Genomic DNA, 18642 nt, shown 5'->3' with positions numbered 1-18642 from the left:
TGGTCTTATAATGAATTGGGGGGTGAGAGGACAAAACAGGGTCTTATAATGAATGGGTTGAGAGTAGACAATACAGAGTCTTTTAATGAACTTGGTGGTGACAAAGGACCATACAGGGTCTCATAATGAATTGGGGGTGAGAAGAGAATACAGGGTCTAATTATGAGTTGGGCAGATCAGGGGAGACAATACAGGGTCTTACAATGATTTTGGGGGAGGACAATGATAAAATGAAATGAGGGGGAGAGAGAACAATACAGGTTCTTGTAATGAATGGAGTTAGAGAGGACAATTCAGAGTCTTAAGGCCCCGTCACACTAAGCGACACTACAGCGATCCCGACAATGATACGACCTGTCAGGGATCGTTTCTGTGTTGCTGTGTGGTCGCTGGTGAGATGTCAAACAGTCAGATCTTCCCAGCGACGCAGCAACGATGCGGCGACCCATGACAATCTGTATAACGATGCACACCTATGTGTTTCTGTGTCTGAGTCGTCAACAAGGTCGTTGGTAAGGTGTCAAACACACCGATGCATGCTACCCAGCGGGGCCTCAACGATCAAAGAAATGTCCAGACCATTCCGACATGACCAGCGATCTCACAGCAGGGGCCTGGTCGCTGTGTAGCACCCTGAGGATTCGGCTGCTACAGGAGTATTGCACCTCAACCCAGAGGTGTGATATTCCACTCCCGGGTAAGGATGGAGTGTGGAACTGAGCTCGGTAGGCTGCATGCACTACATACATCCCATTTCCGAGGAACAGGCCGACGGTACTCCCACTTAGAAATGTGCAGGTACGACCGAGTCTGTTCCTGGCTGGAGTGGGAGGGGGGTGGTACATCCCAAGTAGTGTAGGGGCAGATAGGGGGAGCAGCCTGGGTAAAGATAGGAGCTCATTGGGTGCTGGTCACCTGAGCTCACACATAGAGGGATATATAAGGTGGGCACCAACTAAGAACAGGGTCAGTTGCAGAGAGGAAGTCAGCGAGCAGAGGAGAAGAAAGACCCAGAGTGAGAGAGGAGAAGAGAGAGAGAGACCCAGAGAGGGAAACAGCAGAAAAGGACTCCAAGAACCCAACTTAAATCCCCGGGTGAAGAGTCGGCACTGGGTACCGGAACCCAAGCTGGTGGGGGCAAAAACACACCCCAGCCAGAGACCGGAGACCGTGGGCAGCGTTTGCCACGGTCACCCACCACATCCACCACGAAGGCATACCACGTGAAGGGTCAGGGAACCCGAGGCCAAGGGTCTCCCAACAGAAGGCCCGAGGGAGCTGGACCTGGGTGGATCAATAGTGGGGACGGCCAGAGAACGGACAGAAGGAGAGCTCAGGGTCACGCTCCGGACTTATTTGGGGGTTGGCTGGATCCAGAACCTGGTGGACGCAGCACGGCTCGGGAGGTCACTCGAAGCTGGAGTGACCAGAACATCAGCAGTGAGTAAACATCCTAAACTGCATAACCCGACTCTGTCTCTGATTGCCGTCTACACTGCATCACCACAACCCCCATCCTCTGCACCTGATCCCCCTGAGGCTATACCCCACCCGTTGGGGGTTATATCATCAAAGCTGCACCTACACCATCAGCCTCAGCGGACCCTGCTGCAGCGGCGGCCATAGTGACCGCAATACAACGGGTGGCGTAGTCGACATTAAGAACTTATTAACATCTGTAGGACTGCCACATACAACTGAGTTTGACACCCTGGGCACGGACCGGGTCACAGCCACTCGGAAGACTACAACTCCCATCTGATCCGGCTCCGGATATTCCCCCTAAAGAATATGGCCCAGGGGGCGCGTCAACTTTGGCGTAGTCGGCAGGATTACGTGCCCGCAACACCCGGGTACTGCGTGCCTGAAAGAAAGAACGAGTTTACCTCAAAAAGAAGTCTCCTGCCGGTTCCGGAGGGTCCCCGCCATCGGACCCCATCACCAGTCGATTCCCGCCGGTTGTCCGCCATTAACAACTTTTTCCCGCCATCTGCAGAGTTTCCCGCCACTGGGAAGCGATTCCCGCCATTTCCAAAGGTTTTCCGCCTTGGAAGAGCGGACGCCATTATGGGCGTGCCAGAGGGTGGCGAGAGGCCACCTCCCATCGTGGGCCAGGACCGAAAATGGCGCCAAAAGTGGAAACCGCCCCCACCAACAGAGACTGTGATGCTAGAGGTGTCTGTCAGCGTGAAAGAACCGCCCCTGGAGCTGACAGTCACCCAGTGGCCCCGGGACCGCCCTCGAAGTGGGAGGAGACGAAAGAAAAGAACGAAGATGGGTGCCGCCTGGAGCAGTCTGGAGCGAGCGCACCCGGAGGCAGGAAGCCTGGAAAGGAGTAGCAGAGAAGCTCACCCGGAGATGGCGAGAGAGCAGAGCAGCACCGGCCCGCTGGCCAGGAGCCTGCTGGAAGAAGAGCAGAGCAGCACCGACCCGTTGGTCAGGAGCCTGCTAGAAACTACGACCCCACTAGGCCTAGTGGAGGTCCTTGCACAGCTCCCCCGAGACCGGGAGTGTGCACAGACTGCCCTGGAGGGCCTCGCACGGAGGATGGCCCGGGTACAGCGCGAGATATTGGCGGAGTGGAGCCGGGAGATGACCCAGCAAGCTGAGACCAGTCAACGGAGCACGCTACCCTGGAAGAGGAAGGAGACCGCCTCTGAGGATGGCGCGGGAGGACCCAAGGCCGGAGACGGCGCCGAGAAGGGAGCCGAACGCATGGAGGCAGGTAAAGGGGACGCCTATACCCCAAGCCGTGAAACCGCCCACCTGCCCCAGCTCCCCGTCGCAGAGCCCGAAAGTCCCCCTGCTGTGCCCGTAGCCGCCATGTCACCGCTATGGACTAGGCCCCGACCGGAAGCCGCCGCAGCGACCCCTGTGACGTCACGCGCCTCGACCCGGAGCGTGACAAAGCAGGAAATACCACCAGCCTGGTCGCAAGGCCTAGTACCCCCGGGCGCCGCACCACCAACAGCGCCCCCTACCTCCGCGGAGCCTCCGGCCTGGCCGCAAGGCCAGGTAGCCCAGGGTGCCGCCGTCCTAACGGTGCCCTTCACCTTCCAGGTGCCCCAGGCCTGGCCGCAAGGCCTGGGCAACCCGGGCGCCACCACCACCGCGCCCGCGCCCGTAAAACCAAGGGTGCCACACCTGGGGAAGGACTTGTTCAGCCAGCTCACATGGCCGGACGGGCGGCCCTTCATCTGGCCCGAAGGATACCATGAGCTGGAACGGCAGCAGAAACTAAGACCCCTGGATGAACCCCTGATTCCGGCTCCGAAGCCCGTGGCACGGATCTCGCCCCCGCTAGCGGAAGCACAGTTTGAGTGGGACCCCACCGGAGAAGATCTAATGGGGTTCACTCAGGAAACTAGGGCAGCTGCAGCAGAGCGCGCTGAGTATTGCCGACAGCAGCTCGAAGAGTTCGCGAGGGAGCGGAGAGAGAGGCGGGTCCGGGAACAACAGGCCCAAATAAGGAGCGCCGAGCAAAAGAGCCGGACCAGGAGGGACCCCCGTGCAGCGCACAGTCCCCGTACCACCGGGACTGTAATCAAGTTTAACCAGCAGCACGGGTGGGGCTTTATCAGAGACAACAACACCCCCGGCGACGTCTTTGTCACGCGCAGAGACGTGGAGTCCCATCTGCCGGAGGGGCACAGAGGTCGTGACCTCTACATCGGAGATGAGGTCACCTTTACCCGGCACAAGTGTGCCAAAGGACCTTACGCCCTCCACGTACACCGCCTGACGGAGGAGGAGTTGCGGTGCGAGGAGGAGGAGCAAGAGGACCCGGACAGGTCTGAAGTAACAACCAGCTATAAGCAAAGAGCAGGAGGAAGACGCCGTTGAGTGCGGCAGAGCAAGTGATGTAAATAGTTACCCGACCGGGTACCAAAGAAACTGTTGATACATATTTATATATAGTCCCCGTTGGGACCAGCTGAGTGAACTGTTTACCCGTTAACCCCTTAATCCCACAGGCTGAGGACTGTGAGCAGCCATTCCCTTCCCTCTACCTGGCCGAGGACTGAGAGTGGCCAACTTTCCCCTGTATATAGTTGCGCGTCCTAAAGCGCCCCCTACCGGTTTTATAGGAAAACCAGTTTTTCTAAGAGACTGTCGCACTTTTCCCGGACACACGTTGCACAGTGTCCGGAGGAGGAACCTGAAACAAGAAACGACTACGAGAATGTTTATATGAAAAGTTTTATATGATGTTTTATATGTTTATGTTTATAAAAAAAAAATGTATGTTTGGTGTTTTATGTCTTACAGCCCGAGGACGTGCTGTGATTTACCAGGGGGGAATGTAGCACCCTGAGGATTCGGCTGCTACAGGAGTATTGCACCTCAACCCAGAGGTGTGATATTCCACTCCCGGGTAAGGATGGAGTGTGGAACTGAGCTCGGTAGGCTGCATGCACTACATACATCCCATTTCCGAGGAACAGGCCGACGGTACTCCCACTTAGAAATGTGCAGGTACGACCGAGTCTGTTCCTGGCTGGAGTGGGAGGGGGGTGGTACATCCCAAGTAGTGTAGGGGCAGATAGGGGGAGCAGCCTGGGTAAAGATAGGAGCTCATTGGGTGCTGGTCACCTGAGCTCACACATAGAGGGATATATAAGGTGGGCACCAACTAAGAACAGGGTCAGTTGCAGAGAGGAAGTCAGCGAGCAGAGGAGAAGAAAGACCCAGAGTGAGAGAGGAGAAGAGAGAGAGAGACCCAGAGAGGGAAACAGCAGAAAAGGACTCCAAGAACCCAACTTAAATCCCCGGGTGAAGAGTCGGCACTGGGTACCGGAACCCAAGCTGGTGGGGGCAAAAACACACCCCAGCCAGAGACCGGAGACTGTGGGCAGCGTTTGCCACGGTCACCCACCACATCCACCACGAAGGCATACCACGTGAAGGGTCAGGGAACCCGAGGCCAAGGGTCTCCCAACAGAAGGCCCGAGGGAGCTGGACCTGGGTGGATCAATAGTGGGGACGGCCAGAGAACGGACAGAAGGAGAGCTCAGGGTCACGCTCCGGACTTATTTGGGGGTTGGCTGGATCCAGAACCTGGTGGACGCAGCACGGCTCGGGAGGTCACTCGAAGCTGGAGTGACCAGAACATCAGCAGTGAGTAAACATCCTAAACTGCATAACCCGACTCTGTCTCTGATTGCCGTCTACACTGCATCACCACAACCCCCATCCTCTGCACCTGATCCCCCTGAGGCTATACCCCACCCGTTGGGGGTTATATCATCAAAGCTGCACCTACACCATCAGCCTCAGCGGACCCTGCTGCAGCGGCGGCCATAGTGACCGCAATACAACGGGTGGCGTAGTCGACATTAAGAACTTATTAACATCTGTAGGACTGCCACATACAACTGAGTTTGACACCCTGGGCACGGACCGGGTCACAGCCACTCGGAAGACTACAACTCCCATCTGATCCGGCTCCGGATATTCCCCCTAAAGAATATGGCCCAGGGGGCGCGTCAGCTGCTACGTGTCAAACATAGCGAGATCGCTACTGAGGTAGCTGTTGCGTCACAAAACTTGTGACTCAGCAGCGATATCGCTAGCGATCTCGCTTAGTGTGACAGGGCCTTTATAATGAATTGGGGTGAGAAGACAATAAATAAACGGTCTTATAATGAATTCGGGGTGTGTGAGGACAATACAGAGTCTTATGATGAAGTGGAGGGGAGAGTAGACATTGCAGGGTCTTATAGTGAGGTTAATACTTTGTCTCATAATGAATTGGGGGTAAGAGGGAACATAGGACATGGACTGGTAATGTATTTGGGGGAGAGTCACAGTGACTAATTCATTTATATTTTTTGAGAGATGGAAAAGTGGCTATATTTAATGGAGGGCACTGTACTGGCTAATCAATTTATATTTTGAATAGAACATGTCTAACGTTGGTGTGGTACATGTTTGTATTTAGGGGCACATTGTGAAAGATTTTTAGTTAGGAGTCAAATGTATATAATATAGCCAGCATCTGCCCTCTGCTTCTGAGTCTGCTAAAAAGCCCTAACGCTTCATGACAGACATATCCTTCATGGGACGTTAAGGGGTTAATAGTCTGCTTACTCTGGCAGACCGCACTTAACGTAATAGATCGTTCAGTGGGCATAGGCTGCCATTGTAATCGCATGGCAAGATCTGTTTACTTAGGGCAATGTGCAGCGATAATTTTTTGTGCAGCGCACGACAAAACTGTATGTTGCTCATACATCGGGTGATCGGCAGCCTGTTTACACTGCAAGATTATCCTGAAATGAGGGGGTTTTTTACATGAATTTCTATTATGTTTGTCTTAGCTGCTGTTTTCATCTCTTATTGGGATGTCATGCTTTAAGTAAGTCATTTGTGGATTACATGCGTTTTTACTGCAGTTCCACTACGAGATTTTTCTCACTCAAATCTATAGAGGAAATGTACGAATAAATCGCAAGAGAAATTGACATGCTGCGGATTTCATATATGCACCACAGGTAAATTACAAATATTACAAAAACTGCACAGTGAGTATGAGATTTACAAAATCGTATCCACTTTGCTGGAAGTGTTATATGCTGCGTTTTTTGTGCATGAAAAGCAGAAAAAAACATAGCAAATACTCATCGTGGGAACTTAGCCTTACTTTACAACAGAATGTCACTTCATCATTGTAGATCATGTCATTAATACAGTATATATGTCACATTTTAGGACTCCACTTAATAAAGTCTCATTTTCTAAACACTTTGAAAAAATATTTACTGAAGCACATAACAAATCTGGCATGGCACGCAGCATAATTTGAACCAGAAATTAGGGACATTTTTCCATAATTGAGGCCTAAATTTGCCCCAGTGTATGTAATATTGCACATTGGAGCTACTTGACAACATACTACCACCTTTTACAATCAGGATTTCTCTGACTTTTTTAAAATAAATTAACTGAAAAGCTGGCCATGGGCAAAGGGCAAGTAGCATCACTGTCATAGTGTTTATTTTGCCCAGGCGTGCACAAACTTTTCTGGTCCAAGGCCCACATTGTGAAACTGAACCACTTCCAAAGGCCGCAAAAAAAACTAATGTGATATAATAATATGGGACATTCACAAAATATTGTATTAGAGTTTCTATCCACAATATCTATGAATACAATATAGCCCTTAGACAGAAGGACTTGAATAAATATAAATTTAAATGGGATATTTGGTCGCAAAACTTTATGCCAAACTTAATTTCTTGACACTCCATTAACATTGTGAAACTACGATTTTTGAATTCTGATTCAATAACGGTGTATTTATATCATTTTGTTTAATTCACTAACTGAATGTAGTTCCAAAACTTAGGCTATGATACTCTTTGTAAGAATTCGGGATGTTAAAAGTAATGTATTACCCTTTTGGTTAACCAATTTGTATGATTATGTTGTTAGTTCCTTTTATGTTGTCTGTTTTTCCCCTTTCCTCAAATTTACGTTCTTTCCTTGTAAATCTGTGATTAAAACATATTGCATAGATATATCTGTATTATATGATAATAACTCACATATGTTATATCTACAATAACCACTCTGTATAACAAAATACATAAAGTATTTACAGTTTTGTTAATTGAAAACTTAATAAAAATATTTTAAAACAAAATATTGTATTGAAATGCTATAAATGTCAGATATGTCCAACTTCCAGTTCCAGGACTCCCACCTATCATGGAAATGATACATTGAAGAGAGCCTCATTATTGTATGGCCACCGTTCCATGTCATATACTCCTTTCTGGAGTGCTACACAGTAATCATGAGATCTCCATCCTGCTAATATTAGGAGGGTCCAGAGAGCAGCACATAAAGAACCAGGGGTACTTAGGCAAGGAATATACATATCAGAAGCCAATAGACACAGACAGGCATGTCTGTCACAAGATGGTTGGGGGCTGCACAGAATAGCATTGAGGGCTGCATGTGGCCCCAATTTCCATGGACTGTCAGAATGGAGAAGATAGAGAATTTTTTTCTCCATCTTCTCCTCATCCGAGAGAATCGGAGCACACAAACTCTAATCAAACTGATCAGACTGTGATCAGGGTGTGATTTGCATAATCGGCCCAATTCTCTCGGATGAGAGAATATATGGTCGTCTGCATCTGCCCTAAGACTGATTCATCAGAACTGAAAACACAGATAAAATAATCATCATTTTTACCCAACAAAAGCCAAATTTGTTTTAATTGAAAGAAACGCATTCATAATATGGACAAACCATTAATATAAAATGAGAAATATTTTCAATCTACAGTGATGATTACCAGTATCTCCTTTGTTATACCTAATAAAGAGATTTACTACCTTCACCCAAGAGGTTTTATGAGTAGTGTAAACCACAATCTTGCCAAATGAGCACATAAAATGCTAAAATACATTTCTGAAGCAAGGGTTCACCATACGTTTCATATCTTTTGGAAAAAAAACCCTGATATCTAGTGAAAGAAGAAAGGCCCATTTCAATATCTCATTGCTTTATTCTAGAGCCCTCTGCTTCCAATGGTAATTCTCAAGCCTCCATCTGTCTGCTCTAATAATATGTAAATAATAGGTCACCGGCTCTTGAAAATGAGACGGCCTCTAATGACCTGACCAGAAGATAAATGAGAGGCAAATAAGATAGGTGCTTTGTGATCTAATTCCGCTACTGTTATTAGAATTATGAAGAAACTGCTTTGGGCCTCAAAGTCAAATCATACATTGGTGTGAAAGTTATTGTTTTAGGATCCACTGAAGAAAATAAGAAGCTATCACCATCCACAAGATATTTTAATGAGTCCAGCTAGGTTTCAGGGTCTGCCAATTTAAACACATTTAATATCCATGCACACAGCACAGATACAGTCAGGAAAATGGGCAACTTGAAGAATCTTATACAAATGAAAAGGCAAAAGGAGAAGCTCAAAGAAAATAATGTGCAATATTAACCAGAGAAGTCACAGCACACAGCCAAGGAAGAGGCTGCACCACAAAGTTAGCAATTTCGAGGTTTTATTTCCATTTGCACTCAGTATATTACTTCTTTGCAGCTACAATCCCCAACACATAGGTCTTTGTATGTACAAACCTTTTTTTTACTTTTTGATTTCTCTTTTATTTAGCCTTTATAAGGCCTCATTCAGATGTCCGTTTATATGTAAGAGTTTTATTTGTGTTTTTTTACCCATTATAGTCTGTGGGGCTTTTCACATGTCTGTGTTTTTTGTTCTGCACCTAAACATGGTGACATGTTTTATTTTAATCAGAGTCACAGATTAAACTTGCGAATGCAAGTCTATGAGTCAATGAACAAATCGGACCGCACTCGAATGTCATTTTAGTTGCATCCTAGTACTGTCCAATTTTAATGCTTGTTTGGTAGAAATCGTACTAAAAACTTATGAAATTTTAATGATACAAGCACTTTTTACCATTTACCTTTCGGGTCCCCTATTTCCTCATAGATTGTAGCTTGCGAGCAACAGGGCCCTCACTGCTCTTGGTATCTGTTGAGTTATGTGTTATTCTGTAATGTCTTTATTGTCTGTACAAGTCCCCTCTAAAATGTAAAGTGCTGCGGAATATGTTGGCCCTATAAAACTAAAAATTATTATATTATTATATTGACACACTGACCAAATACTGATAGAAATGTAATCCAAAAAAGTGATGAAAATGGTTCCATTCCTTGTGTAAGAGAAAAATCTCTGATATGTGATTGAGGGAGACCTTTGGGCTTATTCAGACATCAGATTTTTTCGCACAAGTGCTATCAGTGTTTTCATGGATAGCACTCGTACCTATGATAGTCTATGGGGTAGCTCACATGTTTAATATTTTTCCTGAGACTGAGCAACATAGGAATAAAATTGCCGAGTCTATGGGTCAGTGAAAAAATTAGACAGCACTCCGATGCCATCCATGTGCAGTTCATTTTTCATGGTCTGTATGATAGGAGAAGCTGGAGAAACCTCTATCAGTTATTTTTTTGTGCAGTTGACTGTATTTTCGATCTGAGTGCGATTCAACAAAACATCAGAACGAGGAGAAGAAAAGCTGCACCGAGAAAGAGCGCACACCCAAACATAAAAATATAATAGGATAAATATGTTTTTTATTGAAAACAAAGTGCTGACAAACATACAGGGTTAAATACAATTAAAAACAAAAAAATGTATGACAACAAGCAGGGGAACGGCATGATAACCCCAATAATTACTTATAATATATTATATATATTGGCACCCTGCTAGCAAGGTATAGATTAGATGTGAATAGAGATAAAAATAATGTCCTAGGTGACAATTGATACAAAAGCAGGGCAGGATTTGAATAACAAAAAAGTTATATAATATACACGAATAATCATTAGATTTTTATCCAAAGAAATTAAGTGCTAAATGGTAAGGCTGTGTGCCCACGTAGCGTTTTTCAAGCGTTTATGCTACGGAATTTCCGCAGCGGAAACGCTTGTGAAACGCTAGATAATCCGCACCCCATGGTCCCCAAGGGGATTCCGCATGTTCTAGGCACATGCTGCGGATTTTTCCGCAGCGTTTATGCTGCGTACAAAAATCCGCAGCATGTCATTTAATTTTGCGGAAGCGCAGCGGAACTCCCGCCATTGACTTGCATTGAAACGCATAGAAACCGTGACTGTACATTTTTACAAGCGGCTTCTATGCGTCTCTATGTGCAGATGGTACCCAGTTCTGGAGGAGAGGAGACTCTCATCCAGACCTGGGTACCATTGTACCTGTAAAAAAGGAATAAAATAACAAATAAAGTTTATACTCACCTGTCCGGCGTCTTCTCTCTGAATGCCAGCAGCGCTGAAGGACCTTCGGTGACGTCACAGTCATGTGACCGCAGGCCCTTCACCGCTCTGTCTCGCGATATGCCGGCAGCCGGGAACCAGACAGGAACGAGCGCTGCAGCCACGCCGGGGCCTCGGGGGTCTGTATAGCTTTATTTGTTTTAATTTTTACGGTTCACACTGTATAAATCCATGCTGTTTGCATGGATTTATACAGTGTGACCTAGTTGTCAAGCACTTTCCAAGTGATGCTATCGCCTGGAAAGCGCTTGTCAATCTGCATGCGGAAACACATGTGAACCCGCATGTGGATCCGCATGTATTCTGCAGGAAAAACGCATGCACAATCTGCATGCGTTTTTTTCTGCCAGGGAGATGCAGAAATGCATCAGAAATTTTCTGCTTCATTTCTGCATCGTGGGCACATAGCCTAAGGCTCGTTCAATGAGATGCATAAAAATATATAAATAGTTGAAATAGCAAATGGTATAATGCTTAATGCTAATAACAATTGAAGTGCGAAGTGCCATATATCCTAATGAAAATAAAAAAATATAATGGATCTGGATAATGCCAGAATGACCTGCCATAAACAATAATAAATCCTATAAAGAGCCTGAGCCCCTGTGGACTATGGTCACAAAAATATCAGAGCCACTGATCCTGCAAAAATATGGACATGAAAAAATACTAGCAATAAGTAACAAATGAACATATATACACAGGGCTGCCACCAGGAATTTCAGGGCCCCATACTGGCAAAAATTTTAGGCCCCCTTGAGACTCCACCCAGGCTCCACCCCAGCTCCGCCACCACCCCTCAAACCTTCCACAGTCACACTGCCCACTCTTGGAAAAACTCCACTTCTGCACCACGGCCTCACCAATCACACATTAACAGTTCCCATCGAGCACCACATCACATACATAGCCATCAACTTTTGTTTTGGTCAAAAGATTTTTTATGCCACCACCACGACAAAACAGACTCTTGTGGCAGGGCGCTACTCTACTCTAACCTATTAAAATTTCTTAAACTATTCAATACTCTCTTTAGGTAATTTTCTTTAAGGCAATGTGTCACATACATTTTTTAAAATGACCAATAATACCACATACAAGGTAAAAATACCATCATACCATGGCCGGACCACATATTACCATGACATAGTGACCAAATAATACCACATACAAGGAGCAAATACCATCACACTATGGCCAGACCAAATATTACCACCACATAGTGACCGAATAATACCACAAACAAAGAACAAATACCACCACACCATGACCAGCCCACATATTACCATCACATAGTGACTGAATAATGTGACATACAAGTAACAAATACCACCACACCATGACCAGACCACTTATTACCACCACATAGTGACCGAACCGTATAATACCACATGCAGGGACAAATACCACCACACCATTACCAGACCACATATTACCACCACATAGTGACCGAATACTACAACACTGATCATTAATAAAAAGCAACAATACTAATTTTACCATAAGTGCCATTATATACAGAAGCTCTGTACATAGTATACAGTGTATAGTGTAAGTGTACAGGTAATACAGGGATCAACAGTGACTTTATACACAGGAGCTCTGTATATAGTCTCAATGTACAGATAATACAGTACTCATCTGTGACATTATACACAGGAGTGCTGTATACAGTATAGAGTTTACAGGTAATACAGTGATCACTGGTGATATTATACACAGACGCTCTATATATATAGTGTCAATGTACAGGTAATACAGGGATAACCAGTGACATTATACGCATGAGCTCGTTATATAGTGTCAGTGTACAGGTAATACAGTTACTCACCAGTGACATTATACACAGGAGCTCTGTACAGTACAGACCAAAAGTTTGGACACACCTTCTCATTTAAAGATTTTTCTGTATTTTCCTGACTATGAAAATTGTACATTCACACTGAAGGCATCAAAACTATGAATTAACACATGTGGAATTATATACTTAACAAAAAAGTGTGAAAAAACTGAAAATATGTCTTATATTCTAGGTTCTTCAAAGTAGCCACCTTTTGCTTTGATGACTGCTTTGCACACTCTTGGCATTCTATTGATGAGCTTCAAGAGGAAATCACCGGAAATGGTCTTCCAACAATCTTGAAGGAGTTCCCAGAGATGCTTAGCACTTGTTGGCCCTTTTGCCTTCACTCTGCGGTCCAGCTCACCCCAAACCATCTCGATTGGGTTCAGGTCTGGTGACTGTGGAGGCCAGGTCATCTGGCGTAGCACCCCATCACTCTCCCTCTTGGTCAAATAGCCCTTACACAGCCTGGAGGTGTGTTTGGGGTCATTGTCCTGTTGAAAAATAAATGATGGTCCAACTAAACGCAAACCGGATGGAATAGCATGCCGCTGCAAGATGCTGTGGTAGCCATGCTGGTTCAGTATGCCTTCAATTTTGAATAAATCCCCAACAGTGTCACTAGAAAAGCACCCCCACACCATCACACCTCCTCCTCCATGCTTCATGGTGGGAACCAGGCATGTAGAGTCCATCCGTTCACCTTTTCTGCGTCGCACAAAGACACGGTGGTTGGAACCAAAGATCTCAAATTTGGGCTCATCAGACCAAAGCACAGATTTCCACTGGTCTAATGTCCATTCCTTGTGTTCTTTAGCCCAAACAAGTCTCTTCTGCTTGTTGCCTGTCCTTAGCAGTGGTTTCCTAGCAGCTATTTTACCATGAAGGCCTGCTGCACAAAGTCTCCTCTTAACAGTTGTTGTAGAGATGTGTCTGCTGCTAGAACTCTGTGTGGCATGGACCTGGTCTCTAATCTGAGCTGCTGTTAACCTGCGATTTTTGAGGCTGGTGACTTGGATAAACTTATCCTCAGAAGCAGAGGTGACTCTTGGTCTTCCTTTCCTGGGGTGGTCCTCATGTGAGCCAGTTTCTTTGTAGCACTTGATGGTTTTTGCAACTGCACTTGGGGACACATTCAAAGTTTGCCCAATTTTTCGGACTGACTGACTTTCATTTCTTAAAGTAATGATGGCCACTCGTTTTTTTTTTACTTAGCTGCTTTTTTCTTGCCATAATACAAATTCTAACAGTCTATTCAGTAGGACTATCAGCTGTGTATCCACCTGACTTCTGCACAACACAACTGATGGTCCCAACCCCATTTATAAGGCAAGAAATCCCACTTATTAAACCTGACAGGGCACACCTGTGAAGTGAAAACCATTTCTGGTGACTACCTCTTGAAGCTCATCAAGAGAATGCCAAGAGTGTGCAAAGCAGTCATCAAAGCAAAAGGTGGCTACTTTGAAGAACCTAGAATATAAGACATATTTTCAGTTGTTTCACACTGTTTTGTTAAGTATATAATTCCACATGTGTTAATTCATAGTTTTGATGCCTTCAGTGTGAATGTACAATTTTCAAAGTCATGAAAATACAGAAAAATCATTAAATGAGGTGTGTCCAAACTTTTGGTCTGTACTGTATATAGTGTAAGATGGCTGCCGAACATGTCCTTGAGGGAAGATATGTATCGCTGAGGTTGGTAGCTTCAGTAATGTAAAACAGGGAAAGCATGCTCCAGCACAAATAGTGCTGAGAGGGTTAATAGGGCGTATCAGGGCCGGTTTTTACTAGCAGTCATAAGAGACGGGAGGGATTGGCTGCTCACATATCCCCACCCCAGGGTGTGTGTATAAAATGAAGACCGAGTGTCTCATTCAGTGTCTGTGGCTGGAGGTGTGGAGACCTCCAGAGTGTCTGTGCTACAGGACACTGACTGTGAGCGGGCAAACCCACAGAATTGTATGGACTATGTAATGTAGCGGCTTGCGGCATTACTGTAATGGTCCAGGGTGTGTTTTGGCTGACCATGTACCTCCCCCTCAGGTGACTGATCACATGACTGTGACATCAGCACAGGTCCTGTGCACACAGAAGGTCTGATCACATTACTGTGACATCAGCACAGGTCCTGTGTGTGCACTAGAGGATATATAAACCCTGGTAGATTTGAGACGGCTGTGAAAGGCGTGAGGCCTGTTCCCGTGTGTGGGACACCGTTAGCCTGGAGAGGCTTAGTAAGGCCTAGTGAAGCCTGGTAAAGCCTGAAAGGCAGAGGCTGGATCTTTATGTGTAAGCGATCCCAGTAGCCCTGGAGGGCCAGAGGCTTGGGAAGGCAAGAGTCCTGGAAGGCAGAGGCTGGATGTTAGGTGTGAAAACATACCAGTAGCCATTGAAAGTATGAGGGCTGGAGACCCCATCTGGGAATTCGTAAAAGCAACAGCTGTGGCAGAACAAGACTGAAGCGGCTAAAACCCGGCAAAGGTAAAACACTGTGTTATATGGACATTGATATAAGTGACTTTGCTGAAGGCTGTAACTGGAGCCAAGTGGGCCTGTCTGCCATTTGAAAGGCTCTTGGACATTATAGGTGTAATATGTCTGCAAGCCACTGAGTTGGACTCGGTTATAAGCAGTTATGAAGAGTAATAAACTGCTGGATTGTGAAATACTGGAAAATGTGGCTGGTGTGCTTTAATTGACCCGGTGCAGCGAGTGTCCCCCAGCATGATGACTAGCGCTGCCTTACATGTGCTTGGAGAATGCGGGCAACTGCAGCCCGGTTGCTAGGGGCAACTGCAGCCCGGTTGCTAGGGGCAACTGCAGCCCGGTTGCTAGGGGCAACTGGAGCCTGGTTGCTAGGGGTAACGGTACAGGACGACGAGTGTGGGTACAAGCATCTTGCTGTAACTCGGCGGGGTTACTAAAATTGTCCTCGCACTCAAACCTGGTTTGCTGTAACTCGGCGGGGTTACGAAAATTGTCCTCACACTCAAACCTGGTTTGCTGTGGTTCGGCAGGGCCACGAAAATTTTTCGGGGAGAGCGGTGTGAAGGGTCTAGTGTGAATAGTGTACCGCGATGGCTGTGAACTGAGCAGCAAAAGAAAATGAAGCTATTGAGCGATTAAAGTGCCGGTTAAAACCGCAGCAGGTATTTGAGAAACGTCTAGAGGACATGGTGCAGGAACGGCAGGAGCTGTGGGCACCGTATAGAATGGCGGCAGTGGAACTCTCTGGGGGCGCCAGTATTGTCCCAGAGTGCCCGGTGAGGTGGCAAGAGATGTTGTGAACTGGGTCCTAAGACTATTGTTGATTTTTTTTGTAAAATTCCCCCTACACGTGTGGGTGTCCAAAAGGGGGCAGAGTCTCAAAATGGGGCGGATTTTCAAAAGAGCATGGAGTATAGAAAACCAAGATATGTTACAGGTTGTGGGTTGGTACCGCCTAAAAATTACAATTTGACCGTTGATAACGGGGTAGCTCCAGTACAAGGGGTTGACGTCAAAGTGGGAGGTGACCTGTTAGTCCACAAAACCATGGGGAGTGACACAGACCCCTTAGCTGACTGTGACACTACGAAAGTAGAAGGAGAGTTCAGTCAGGAGGAGCTAGACGAGGAGAGAAAGTCCCCCTCTCGTCGTCGACGGCGCAAGGGCCACAAAAAGGTTGCTCCTGTAGTCTTTGCTGCAAGTGAAAATAAAGAAAATGTAGTACTGTGTGCTTTTGTTTCAAGTGTGGATCCTCCTTTAGAGGCAGAAGAGGAGGTGACGTTGCCAGTAGCAACCTCCGGTACAGTACTGAGACAGAAGGATCAGGATCTGACAGCCCTGAAAGAGGAGGTGCCCAGTCATGACCAAGAGCTGGAGCCTATCAGGCAGCAGTGTCAGAGTGACGTGCAGCAACTATGGGAAAACCTGGAGAACGTGTCCTCAGACCAGCGGAGCCTGGAGTCTGAATGGCAGAAAATAGGCCAGGTTGTGAGGAACTTACAGCGAGACCTGGAGGGAAGCAACGAGGAAATTAACCAATGGAAGGAAATGTTCCAGGAAATTAAGGAGGACCGCCGCAAAACCAAGGAGGAGGTTTTGCAGTTGAAGCTTGAGAAGTAGGCGCTGCAGGATGAAGTTTCTGGGCGTGAACAAAACCTAGAACGACAGCGCGAACAGTTCAACCGGGAGCTGTGTGAATCCAAGAAGGAATATGGTGAACGCAGTGGGGAACTGCAACAAATTAAGAGAGACTATGAGGATCTCCTCAGGGTTAAATAAAAACTAGAGGATGATAAGGCGGATGCAGAGCACATGCGCCAAGTGGTTGAGACCACTCTGCAGGACACCCGTGATGAAAATGATGATCTCCGCAGAAAGACCCTAGGTCTGGAAGCTCAGGTGAAGGAACTGCAGATGTTCTGTGATGATCTCCAGAGGGCAGAGACGTGCCTTAAGGAAAGTTTCTGCAGGATGGAGGAGTCTATCGGAGAAGGGAGGTATGAAGCAAATGCCTCTTTGAATAATGCGAGCTCAGATGATTCGGTGGATGTAAGAGCCAAGATCAAGGAGCTCAAGGAGATGCTACAAGCCTATTTGAAGCAAGAGAAGCTTGAGAGACTGGCTGTTGAGAGCTGAGTGGGCGCATTGGAGACAGAGAGGTCTGAGAGAACTCTACTGTTAAAGGAGCAGTTGAAGCAGGAAGAGCTTCAGAGATGGGCTGCTGAGAGGCGAGTAGCGGAGCTAGAGGAAGAAGTTTTCGAGCTCAAAGGTCGCCTGGCAAAGTATCACTCAGTGAACGAGGCCTCCTTGGAGAAGGAAAAGGAAAAAAAAGTTGCACTTACTCCTTTATACCATGAGAAGGTGGACCTGAGGAGAGCTAAGAGTGTGTTAACAGAAGATAAGTATGAGATGGAAGTGGTCAAGACAAAAATTCTTGAATTTGTAGCTGTGAGTCAGCTTAGGGGAAGCATACAGGGTAAAGAAGCTGAAAGTCAGTTGCCCCTGAAACCTGAGCTAGATGATCGTTTGGAGACCATGGGTGAGACAGAAACCTCTCGGTACAAGTGCCTCATAGATGTACCCAAGGATTTGAGAGAAGAATGCACCAGTGAGTCCATGCATGAAGAGTTTAAGAAGGCCGTGGGAGCCTGTAAGGTGTACTCGACCTCAGAAGCTAAACAGCTGCTGGTCCTGTCCACAAACGAAGTCACAGTGAAAAGGGTGGCGATCCTAAGTAACATGCACTGGCGATGTATTCGCACGAAGCGGTTTCTCCGGTTGAAGACGGAACAAGCTGTTAGACAACTGGCGCTTATGAGAAAAGCTCGCAGTCTGCGGGATGAGGTCATCCGGGTGCCTAATATTCTCATGAGAAAGCTCACTGGGTATAATGGCCGAGCCATGCAGATGATGGTAAAGAAGTTTGGTGTGGTGAAAGTAAGCAGTCCACGTGATCGTCAGGACTGGATACCAGATGAAGACGGCATGGTGTCATTCTCCGCTGTAGGAACGGAAGAAAGTCTTGCATATATGCGCATGCTGATGGAGTACCGAGTGACCTACCTGCAAGAGGTAGAACAGTTGAATCTCGCTAGACTGCGAGTGGAAAGACAGCATCGTCTGAGCAGCAGAAGATGGCAGCCATCTAGAAATTGTGAGACCAGACAGAGAAAGGGCCCTTCAAATAATAGAACAGCTACAGTAGAAGTTAGAGACTTTCCAAGATGTCCTGAGGATAGTGGGCGTTGGTTTAGAGGTAGTGAGACCTCCAGTAACTCAGGTCTGAGTGGCCCATACAAAAGACCCAATAGAGCATGGGACAGTACGGAGTTGAACCAGACCTTAGATACCAGGGCATGTGAGTCACACTGCTGTATTGACCGCTGGGAGCGGGGGAGGTCTGACAAGGTTACGACTGACTGCTGGGAGCGGGGGAGGTCTGACAAGG

Source organism: Phyllobates terribilis, unplaced genomic scaffold (genome assembly GCF_046119375.1).
Source record: "Phyllobates terribilis strain yellow unplaced genomic scaffold, ASM4611937v1 Scaffold_2__4_contigs__length_985480577, whole genome shotgun sequence".
NCBI lineage: Eukaryota > Metazoa > Chordata > Amphibia > Anura > Dendrobatidae > Phyllobates > Phyllobates terribilis.
The sequence above is the reverse complement of the archived record's forward strand: the minus strand, read 5'-3'. Positions refer to the sequence as shown.